This window comes from Canis lupus, chromosome 9 (assembly GCF_048164855.1).
Source record: "Canis lupus baileyi chromosome 9, mCanLup2.hap1, whole genome shotgun sequence".
Classification (NCBI taxonomy): domain Eukaryota; kingdom Metazoa; phylum Chordata; class Mammalia; order Carnivora; family Canidae; genus Canis; species Canis lupus.
In genome coordinates, this window is record NC_132846.1 from 56285498 (window position 1) to 56297804 (window position 12307).

At 36.3% G+C, this 12307-nt stretch overlaps 1 long non-coding RNA gene across 5 annotated transcripts in view; it reads left to right on the top strand.

The window, feature by feature from the left end:
• LOC140639466 (uncharacterized) overlaps positions 1-12307 on the top strand; it is a 115696-nt gene that overhangs the window by 42184 nt on the left and 61205 nt on the right. For all 5 annotated transcript variants that reach the window (XR_012036177.1, XR_012036181.1, XR_012036178.1 and 2 more), the window contains one exon: positions 680-872. This is a non-coding gene — a long non-coding RNA (uncharacterized lncRNA). The remainder of the gene's footprint in view (positions 1-679; positions 873-12307) is intronic.

Genomic DNA, 12307 nt, shown 5'->3' on the forward strand with positions numbered 1-12307 from the left:
TTTTTCCCCTACGAAGGGGATTGTTTGCTACCAGTGGTACTTCTCAGAGCACATCCATCCTGTTTCTGAGAAACACTATTTTTTTGTTTGTTTTATTCTCCCCTCTGGGATCCTATTGCATGAGAGGAAAAGCAGACCTGGTGGGAAATAATAGCAGGCATTTTATGGGCTGTAATTGATGAAAGAGTGAAATGCATTAACTAATTGAGAACAGAAAATTGGAGCCCAGGATCCCATTAGAAATCTCTTCTACTTCCTAGATCTTTTTAAAGATTTCCAAAATACTTTTGGTTGGCCCCCTCACTATTTCCCATCTGTTTTGTTTTTTTTACTAGCTTCCCATATACCCTGAAACAATGAATTTGAGCATAAAATCAAGCAGATAATGTTTTTTTCAGATAGATTAGAAAGAATGAAGGGAATGCCTTCTTAATTAGGTAATCATCCATCACCTCACACGACCAAGGATTTACCATTAACTACTTCCAATACAAGTGCAGGGTGGAAAATGAAGCAAAATGCCAGTTTCCCTGCAGCAGAAATGTTTGCTCTGAGAAAATATTTACAGCTTTCAATCTACCCTGGAACAGTCAGTCATTGTACTTCAGGTAAGAGTAGGAATATCGATACCAGTACAAAACTTTATAGTTTACAAAATATTTTGCATGCTTTATTGTAGTCAAACTTCGTGCTGACCCTACAAAATAGCTGCTATCCATCCATTGTGAAGATAAAGGAATTGTGACAGGAAGACTGAGAAGTGTCAGTTGGTTCACAAGTTCCTTGGGAGCTCACCAGATGTAACCTGAAACTAGCCCCTGAACATAGAAGACAGGGAGAGACCCAAGAAAGAGGCAAGCCACTCCAGATTGGTAGGTGGCAGGCTTAATGGGGAAGGGAACTTACATACAAAGTTTGTCTTGGGTCATTGAAAGACAAGTAGATCTCCACACCTGCCCACCAAATCTTAAAAGTTTATATAGAGGCCTTCACTAGATTTAATCATATGTACTGTCTAGATAGTCTTAACCACATCACTATCTCAAAGCCATGTCCTCAGGGCAGCTTCTGGGAATGGAGAAGGCAAGCAGAATGCACATTCCAAAGACAGGGAAGGGTGTGAGGAGCCTCAGATTGCCTAGGTCACATCTTTGCTGTGGCTTCCCTCAACATTTGTCAAGTTTGCACTACCAGAAGCATGAAAACCCAGCCAAGTTCTCCATCACAGAGGAAGATGATGTTTTGGCTCTCAGACTCTGGGGAGAAGAAAGACATGTTCTTCAGAGTTAAAAAACATGCCTCAGGCAACCATACTTGTTGCCCTCTCTCAGAGGGTATGTTTTATTAGTGTATATTTTAGTGTATATTTAATATGTATTTATTTAGTGTATTTTTTATTAATTGGCATTTCAGTCTTGTTTCTATTTTGTTTCCAAGGGTTACTCCCAATTCCTTGGAGCCTCATTACTTGAAGTTTCAACCAGGAGAGTTGGCACCACTTAGATGTCCTTGGTTTGTAAAAAATGTTTAGCCCAAATTGGGAAAGAGTGCTGTCTAGCTAGTAATTTTAATGTTAAGGGGAAGTTGGATGTAAGGAGATCTGTGCCACATTCTGAGTGTTAAGCCTAAATAAACAAGAACATTGTGGAGAGAGGACTGAGTCTAATTAGAGCTCACCTCTAACACCTTGAATATGTTGACTTTATATACGGGACTTAACTTCTCTAGTCTTAGTGTCTTCACTTAGGAAAATATGGAATACGTACCCTGCAGAATACCAATTCCTCCATTAAACTCAACTCATCTTGTACTTTCCTTCATAAAACCTTTTCTGAGTACTGCTGCCAAATCATAGTGACCACTCCCTCTTTGTATCACCAACATGCCACTCACATATGTATAATACTAATGAAGAATAATAGTCTTAAGACAGTCGGCAGGGCCAAGGGGCCCCTGCCCTAAGAGAAAACCTCCTTAAAAGGATTTTACACCACCCTGGAAGGAGCCTTCCACCCTTTCCCACATGGACAACTCTGTGATAGGTAGATGAATGTGTGGACAAAACCCTGGTTGGGTGACAAGTGCATGGAAGGTTAATCAGATTAAAGCAGCCCACCAACAAGCCCTTAAAAACCCTAGACTTAGAAACTAAAGTAGCAACTCTCTCTTTGGTCCCTCCCTCTTTGGGAACTCTGTACTACTATCACTCAACAAACGTTGCTTTGCTGCCCACCACTCTTCATCTGGTCTACCTCTTAATTCGTCGAAGAGGCTTGACCAAGAACCACAGGCACCGAAGGAAAAGAAATCCTGCAACAATAAATTCATAGGAGCTGATATTTATCACCATAGACAGCATGGTTACTATCCTCCTTATGGAAACTGATTCAGAAAAGTCAAGTGACTTGCCCAACACTATTAAACTCGTGTGCAGGGGCAACACTTAAACTCAACACTGGCTGATCCCAAAGCCCCTCCTCTTAATCCCATGAATTATGTACATGTCTAGACTGAGATTTCCTACATACCTTTTAAATAATATTTATTAGCCCAAAACTCTAACTCACTGCTTGCTGATTATATTTTTTTAAAAGTTAGATCAATAAATTGTCTCAAAATTGTAGAAAAACTATATAATCTGAAAGTACCTAATGAAGTACTTAATAAAGGACATACTTGATGAAATAGATCTGAACATATTTATCACAAGCATGAAACAGATGGAGGGTATTGATGTTTTATTAGCCCTCAGAAGAGGGCGGAGATATCTTAGAAAAGAGATGGCTTTTCCCTTTCCTACAATATAACATCATTGCAGTGGGGACAGAGTCCCAAAATCCTACCTAATTTTAACTGCATGGGCAGCCAATCTTCAAATCAGGAATCAATCACATGTGACTAATTACTCATATGATCTGTATCATTTAACCTCAAGTTAGTCCTTAAGCTCTCTATACTTGCTTCACTTTTGAGAAGAGCCAGTAAGCTAGATCTTTTCAGAGGCAGTGGTTCTCAAACAACACTGCATGTTCGAATGATCTCATAGGCTTTGAAAAAATCCTGATGCCTAGGCAGTACCCCATAACAAATAAATCAAACCTTCAGAGGATAGAATCCAGGTATTGGTATTTTTTAAAACTCCTGGGGCAATTTCAATATGCAGCCAAATTTGAGAACTAGTGTCCTAAAGTCTCCTTAAACCTAATAGTTTTAGTGTAAGCCCTGACAGATGTGTTTTCTTTTATTGTAATGCAAGTGCCTAACTTAAGCTTTGATTGTCAAGGTGTCCATTTCAAAAAGGCTTCCACTTCAAAGATGGCTATCTCAAATAAACACATTGCCAGCCACGGACTAGATAAAGAGCTAGCCAAACCCCCTCCACACCAGGCTCCTTTGTTTTAGAAATCTTGGCTGATTTTGGCAACTGTCTCTGGGCTTCCTGTTTTTCCTCTTCCCATGATCTAAATTTCTGCTGTTATGTTTTGAATTCACCAATAAAGAGTGAGCCTCTAAAATCCTAGGCCTCCGCCTTCTACCCAAATTAAAACAATTGCAGGCCCAAGCTTTCTCTCTCTTTCTCTACCCATGACCTCACTGTGTGGCAGCAGGTGTGCCATGTGCTTTCCAGGATTGGTGAATAATAAAACCATTCCCCCCCCCTTTTTTTTTCAAATTTTCCTGATGTTTATTGCTTAAGGATATTTGGCAATCATAATAAGAACCACAAGGTCCAGTCAAACTACAGCATTGGTTATTGATAGGCTGAGATGAGCACAAAGCAAGGTGCATGTGTATCAGTTCAAATGGGGAAAGTTGGTAGAGTACCATAATCATCCATATTATTTTGGTGATTCCGGTGATGAAAGATTTAATAAATATATGATGAAGTAAGAACAAGTATGCATGGAAATTTCTGACCCCTTACAACTAAAACTTACAAGGAAGTTAGTTAGGAGGCTAGATTGCCACACACCATGGGATGACTTTCAAGCAGTATGGCCCAATGGAGAGAGAGAGCAGAACTAGATTTGAATTCTGATTCTGCAACTTACTGGTTTTGTTCTTGTGCTCTCAAAAGTGCACAAAGAAAGAAAAATAGAGAGAAAATCAGAGTGCTTCTGGGTTTTAAGTGCTGCCTGCAATAGAGTTGCATGCCATGGAGGCTTGTAGAGGAATCACTCAGGGAAGGCTTCAAGGTGGAAGAAATGGTAGAGCTGGATCCTGAAGGGTAAGTGGTATTTATTAATCCAGGGCAGAAATAGAGAAAAGATCACCTTGACATAGGGAGTAACAGATGTTCTCACTTAGAGGTGCCAAGAGCATAGTATGTTCAGTTGGGAATAGAATTTAGGGTGTGTTAAAGTGAGAGAGAGAGAGCATTGCAAGTGGAAATAAATGAAGCTGATGAGGGAAGCAAGAGTCACATCATGAAGGGCCTTGCATATGACACTGACCAGCTTTGAATCAATGGGGAACCTAGTCAGAATTTTCTGAAAACTTACAAGCAAAAACATGACCTGATAAGATATGCATGTCAGGAAGGCTCTTTTGATGTCAGTGTAGGAAATGAATCAGAGGCAGGGACTCCTGCTGGAGCAACAGTACAAGGAAAGGACAATAGTGATCCAGAACAAGGAAGTGGCGATGGACTTGTGAAATATTTAGATAAGAATCAACAGGTCTTAGATTAATTGGCAGAAGGGCCTGATGGAGAGAGAGAGAAGTAAAAAATGTAGAAACCAGGTAGATTGCAGTAATGATAGGAATACAGGAGGAGGAAGGAGCTAGCTTTGGGATATATATAACAAATTAACTTTTGATGTTAAATCTTTGAGCTATATACTATGTAGAAATGTCTAGATCTCAGCTGATCTGATTTAGGAGTTATTGGCATATTTGTGGAATTTGAACCCTAGAACTAGGAGCTTCACCAGGGAAGTTAGAATGAGAGAGGACCGAAGAGGCCTCCTGTGGCATGGCAACACTTAAGGAGCCAGAAAAGAAGGTGAAGCTGTAAGGAAGAACAAAGAACAACTAGAAGCTCAAGGGAAGAACTCACATGAGGGATTATCATGGATATACTCCTGTTTGCTTAATTCCAAAAACGGAGTGGAAGCTACAGATCTCAAAAAGCCGTTGAGAAGAATAAATGAATGAGGTAGTTTACAACTCAGAAGGTTGTAAAGGTTCTTACATCTGTCATCACAGATTTTTCATTTAATGTCTGGCCCTGTACTCCCTCAACTTTTTTCAAAATAGAATATAGGCAATAAAAATGAAGTTCAGGCTTTGTGTTTAGCAGCCTGCCGTGTGGCTTCAAATATTATGGCACTAACAGCCTAAGCTGAGGCTAAAAAGTCATCCCAGATCCTGTCAGTCGTTAATGGCTATACATCTGTGTATCTGCCTAGGGAGCTGGTCATTAGGAAGATCATGATTTAACTTGTAAAATGGAACAAATTAAATCTGGACACCATCCATAGGTTCATATTCCCAGTCCCTTTTCTGCCTTCCAGTGCAGTTTATTTCTTGTTCCTGGAATACTAATCAGGTTTTTTGTTTTTGGGTTTTTTTTTTTTTTCCAATTCTACTTTCTCTTGTGGCTGGTGATCATGTGGCCATCACTAAGGATAGAAGATTTTCAAAGTATCAGTTTCGTTTTTTGGTCTCATCTAAGAGTACCCTGAAGCACTTAGAACTGTTACAGTAGGAAAAAAAAAAAAAGATGGTGAAAGACTAAAAGATAGTTGTCATATTCAGATATTCTTTCCACTCCAGGCAAGCCCTGATGTCTAGTACCCTTGTATAGACATCCTATATCTTGTCAGGGGCACCAGGTCTGATGATTCAGCAAGGCATGACAAATAGTAGGCATTATCACAGTTTGTGCATTATCGATGCTCTGAGAGGTAACAAGAATAAGATCCACTTAGTTTGTGAAAAGAATTCAGACTCCTGATTATGCAATAGTCATTTCAGTTTTTCATATGAAGGGTTCAAATATCCTTTTATGATTCATAATTTAGCAATTGATCCTTGCTCCATTATGCCCTTTCTCTCTCTCTCTTTCTCTCCCTCTACTCTCTTCCCCTCCTCTCTCCTCTTCCTGGATATCATATATCTATATCTATATTTATATCTATATCTATCTATGTGTATATATCTTCCATTATTTATAACATTTGTTTTTACCTAAAATTTATTGAATAGTTTCTTGCACATGGAATTTGTCTTTCCTTATCTCCCTATCACACCTTGCATTCTGGCCTTTGTCTTCATAACAAAACTGTTCTCTTTGAGAGCATTATTACCTCTGAATTCTCAAGTTCCATGGGCCCGAGTCATTGTCTTTCTGGACCTGAATTGTGCCTTGGCCAATGTCCACCATTCCCTCTCTGCTATGACTTCTCTTACATCTCATAACACCACTTGGATCCCTGATTATTTCTGAGCATCCTTTCCTCTCCTAATTTAGACAAGCAATCCACTCTGTTCTATTATCAGCTTAGTACTTTTCCTCCTGCTCCAGAGTTCTAATCTCTCAAATTGCAGCAATTATTAACAATAATATATAAAATCCCAAGTCTAAATACTACTGAGACATTTACCCTAGAATTTAGATCTCTATCATGCTATCTATAAGACGTATGCACTTTATGAGAAAACAGTCACACATCTTCACATTGTCAAATATGGCTTTATCCTTAAGTGTGTTGGGTTTGATAGTTCATTGAATACTCCTCATTCCGCCTCACCAGTTGCACTGTGTTATTCAACTGTTGATGATCTACTTTATCTACTGCTTTTAATATCAGGAAATGTCTCTTAAAAATTAGTGATCAAGATGTTTTAGGGGCACCTAGGTGGCTCAGTCAATTGAACATCCAACTCTTGCTTTCAAATCAGGTCATGATCTCAGAATTCTGAGATTAAGTCCATCATCTGACTCCATATTCAGCACAGAGTCTGCTTGATATTCTCTCTATCCCTCTCCTTTTACCCTTCCACCATGGCTCTGTCTCTCTCAAATAAATAAATAGTCTTTAAAGATATTTCGAAGAGAGCTTTGCCCCTTCCTTTTCATGACTCATTAGTTTCTTTCATACACTGAAGTTGCTTAATGTTAAATCTTTCCAAAAATCTTTAAGTCACCATTTTATTACTCTTTCACCATGAGTTTCCTCTGTGGTTGTAGCTCATCAATGCCTTTCTTCACTTCCTAATATGGTGACATTATAGTCCCTATTAGCATACTGGCATTCCTAAAGGCAAAATGGTATGGAATGGAAGAACATGGAATTGGAAATAGTCAACTTTGAATTTCAATCTGGATATGCCACTGCCAGAGACTTGACAAGTGATAAATTGCTTAAATTGCTTAAATTGAGGATATAAATAGTGCCCATGTGAGGATGTCACAAAGAACATACGAGACATGTTTATAAAATATTTAATAGCATTCATGGATGGAAATATGATAATTACTGATTTTTTTCTTTTTGTTGTTATTATTATATTTCAGGTCAGTTCCATGTCCTAGGTACTCCAAGTAGATTTTTACTGATTCATTATACTTTTGTATTGTCCTTGTTTAAGAATTATGTGTGTATGTGTATGTGTATAGAGAAGTTGGGGGTATCATGGTAAGATGGTGTCCTTTATCTGTGCAACAAGTAGAAGTTAATGCCAGGATTGAGGCTAAGTGTGATCTTTTTCATTTTCCTTGTTCTAACAATGAGCAGATACCTGCATTGAAAGTCTTGTCATTATGTTGCCACATCACCAAATACCCTGGATAACAGGTTAAATAGAGGGAGATATGTATTACTATCTGTCAAAATGTTTGTGGAAATATAAACTGGAATCTAATTACTTGTATCTTGCCCCTCTTTGGCTTCAAACAGGTGTTAAATGTTAGAAAGTCTTCTTTTCTCTATATGTAAGGTTCTGAGCAGATATACCAACATGAAACAAAATGTGAATGAACCATTATTGGCAAAGAGACCAGAGCTACAGACATAAAAGTTATATGTCTCCAGGACTTAGGCTTACTTTTCAGTCAGAATATAAAATATTTAGGTTATAAATTTTAACAACGATAATTTATGGGCCATGTTTTCTGGGTGACTAGACTAGACACTTAAAGAAGAAGAATGATTTGGGAGCTGTGCTGCTCTATAAGCTCTCTGCTTGTGATACCATATGACAAAATAAAATTCTTTGTCAAAAGTAACAAATCCTCAGAACATGTCAACAACACTAACACTGGATTTTCCTGATTCGCTGTAGAGGAGTGAAGTCCTTTTGACAACCTCATTATTCTATAGACTTGCCTTTTATTTTCAAGGTACTGCAAAGTTATTTTTTTATTATTGAGCAGTAAAATATAGAAATAAGTTAAATATGTGGAAATAAGTTCAATGTCTTCCCAGATGTGTTCTATTCCAGAGTGAACATAGTTTGTAGCTAAATCCTCTCACTACACATGAGCAAAAGCATCCCCAGCCATTTGACATAGCTTTTCTGTCTTCTTCCTTGCCTGTCTTCTGTCTTTTCTGACATAGCTTTCTTGACTACTGAAGTTGTGAATTCATTTTTCATCTTCCACTCTGTTCTTTGTTCGCTTCATTTAATAACTTACTTGCTCTACTCAGTTGGTCTTTTGTGTGAAAGAAAATGTGTAGTGTGGTGTTTTGCAATGTTTTACACTGGCATGACATTTACAGACAACACTAGTGGTTTATACCTGAAAGAGCTAAAATAATTGCATTTTTTTTCCTGAGCATGGTCTTTGGCAGTGAATTGATCAAAATTTAAACCTTAACTCTACCAGTGGTCAAAACCAGGGAACTAGTAAGTTGCATAGTCTCTCTAAGTCTGAAATCCCTGAACAGTCAGGTGAATAATTTATGTGTATTTCCGGGATCATTTTAATAATTAAGTTAGATAATTATTATAAAATACTTAGCACAGAAACTTGGTAAAATATGCTCTAAATAAATGGATAATATTATTGAATCATATAGCTCTAATTCACTAAAATATATTTTGATTTTATTTAAAAAGAAGAAAGCACATTGGGAGACATTAACATCACTCTTATATCAGAATAGTGTCAGAGGAATAGCACAGAGCCAGTGATCAGATTATCTGGGTTCTACTTATGATTTTACCACTTACACATTTGATGACATTATTTACTTAAACTCTTTGTCTATAACATTGTAACAGCAATGTTAAATTCCCTAAAGAGTCTGAAAAATATAGAAACAAAGTGCTCAACTGTTTTTCTTCTACTCCAGAGAGGTACATCTACAGGCTGATGATCTACGCAGTAGGCCCCACATAGACAAACTACTAAGAATTCTCAACGTGGGCATCAGCAAGAACTCTTCAAAAGAAACTTAACTATACTCTTCTCATAAATAAATCCATCACAAAATCCCTCTCATCTGATAGCAACTGATCATTTAAGATCTTCTCAAGTCAGAGATTTATTTCTTTGTTCTGAACACCTATCACACTGTATAGCTGGTTATAGGAACTTCATAGACATTTCCAATTAATGAATAAATGAATAACTATTACTATCCTGCTAACTTGACAGGGACCTTCTAGATTTCTCTCTTTCTCTCTCTCTCACTCTCTCCACTCACTCACTCACTCACTCACTCACTCAATCCTTTCTGGTCCTTTGAGTGAAGTAAGTGAGGTTCTATGTAATAACAACAGACCATTGTTCTAGACCTCACTCTGTCCCGAATTAACTTAAGAATTGAGGCAAGTAACTTAACCTGTCTAGACTTCATGGAAAAATAAAAGAGGCTGTTTTAGCTCCCAAATGATGTCATAGTTAATATTTCTTGGCAAGAGTTCGAAGTTTACCCTGTGGTTCAAGAACAAAGTTAGGTGACCAACTTAGATGTCAATCTCTTAACCTCAGTGTGCCAAGTTCTAAACTTCTGAGATAATTAGTCCCACTAAAGCAGGGACTTTTGACAGTGCATGTCAAAAGTCAATAAAAATTATCCATTCTTCTGGCTTCAGTTCTGTTTTCTACATACAATTCTAAGTTCTTTTCAGAGTTGCTTTCATTCTTTTCATTGAAATAAACAATAGGAGCAGACAAAATAATGAGTGCTTTCCTCTACAAACTCGTCTCTGCTATTTGTTTGGGGATCGTGGAATTTTTTTCCTATCTATTCTTCTGAAAGTTGAGTGTAGAACATGAAAGGTTGAGGTTTTATAGAAAAATCATCTGCCCTTGTCTGAGAAATCTGTGCATCACAGTGCTTTTCAACCAGCAGTAATGAGCCAATCAGTCTCTTGCTCCTCAGAGCCTTCCTTGTGTTATTAAAAAAGAGTAGTTTGTTATAAATGAAAGTAAAGGCTTAACAATAGAACATGCAATTAAAATAAAAAGATTCCCAGAATCCCAAAATGACCAAATTAATTTTTTAAAAAAGATGAAAGGGCCACAGAGCAAAGATAGTGACTTCGATAGTTTGGGATTAAGGCCTTATGAAGAAGAAAAAAAAATAACTATGTTGAAATCTTTAAGACTATATGAAAATTTATTAATTATTATATTATTTTCATTTAAGAAAGGCCAAGAAATATCTCTCAACCATATTATTAAGTTGACTTCCAGCTATAAGTTTTCATTTAAAGTTTCCAAGTTAGGAAGAAAAAAAATGGATCAAAAAAAAAAATTGTTCATGGCTTTCTTCTTTTACAGCACTATTAAGAATGAGAGAAGAATTTTTTTTCCCCATTTCTGATCATCCTTTTCACTCGGCTCTACAATCTATGCATGTCTATGTGACAATTTGTATTTGTAAGAGATAGTGCCATTATTCTCTGAGATAAACCTATCTGGTAAACACAGAGTATAGAAATATAGGGTTTAAGATAATGAAATGCCACAATATTGTGAAATAATTGGAACTATTTGCGGTATCTCTAATAATGGAAATAATATAGAACTAGCAGATATTCCACACACAAAATTTCACTTAAATGGATATTCTCCTAACATACCTAATTTTTTAAAAGAATATGTTAAAAATAGATAATAATCATTTATTTTTTTCCTGAGGAAGGGGAAAATAATTATTATTAGTTCATGATTTTGTTTCATGTTAAATTTGGCATTATGCTGATATTGCCTTAAAGAAATAGCAAATTTAACCAGATAAATTATTTTAAAAGATAGTTATTGTAAATAATTTTAAAAATCATAATCATTGCCTTGAATATTTTGCTTAAAGAGATCATGATATGCCTGTAACTAGAAGTATAATTTTCCTTTAAAATAAAATATTTACCCAGTGTTTCCAAAAGTGAATCACAAAACCCTAGTAATGCCTTTTACAATTGTCTGTGTTCTGGTTGTAATTTCATCTTGTAAGTTTTTGACATACAATCTAATGTTTTAGAAGAACATAATCCTCTAATCACTAGACAATTTCTTTTTTAGTCAATAAATATATACTAATTTGTAGAAGAAATAGTTTAATGGTCATAATATTAAAAAGATTAAAAACAAACAAAAAAAGATAAAAGTAATATTTTATAATGTCATTCAGATTCTAACCAGTAGAACAGGAAAGTAAGAAGAAGTGATTTTTAGATTCTAAAGAGATAAAAGGATTTTGTTTTGTTTTGTTTTGTTTTTACTTCAAGATCCTTCACTTTAACTCAAGAGTGTTTTGTGAAGTATTTAATACTATTGTGATAGTCAGTATTCATTTTAGATTACAGATATCTAACCACACAAATAGGTAAATAATTTAATTTAATTTAATATTAATTATTAAAATAATTTAGTTTCAAACTTAAAATAATTATTAATAGGGGCACCTTAGTAGCTCAGTCAGTTAAGTGATTGACTGTTGATTTTGTCTCAGGTCATGATCTCAGGGTTGTAAGATTGAGCCCCTTGGTGGCTCCCCATCCCACTCTCTCTTTCTCCCTCTCCCCCTCTCCCTACCCTTCTCCCCTCTTGTGCTTATTCTCTCTCTCTCTCTCTGAAATAAATAAGTCTTTTTAAAAAAAAATCATTAATATACACACCTATAACCAAATCTGGATATCTCAATTTAGGATATTTTGAAATATAAAACGTGTTTTCTCAGAAATAATCATTCACATAAAAATGCACTAAAGGAAAGATGCCAAAGAAATATAGAGTCTGAGGACTTAGATCATCATGAACTGAATCTGTGTGAACATGGAAAACTTAAATGTCCCCAAGGGGCCTCAAAATGCTAAATAAAATATTCTAGCTTCATTCTTGCATCTTATA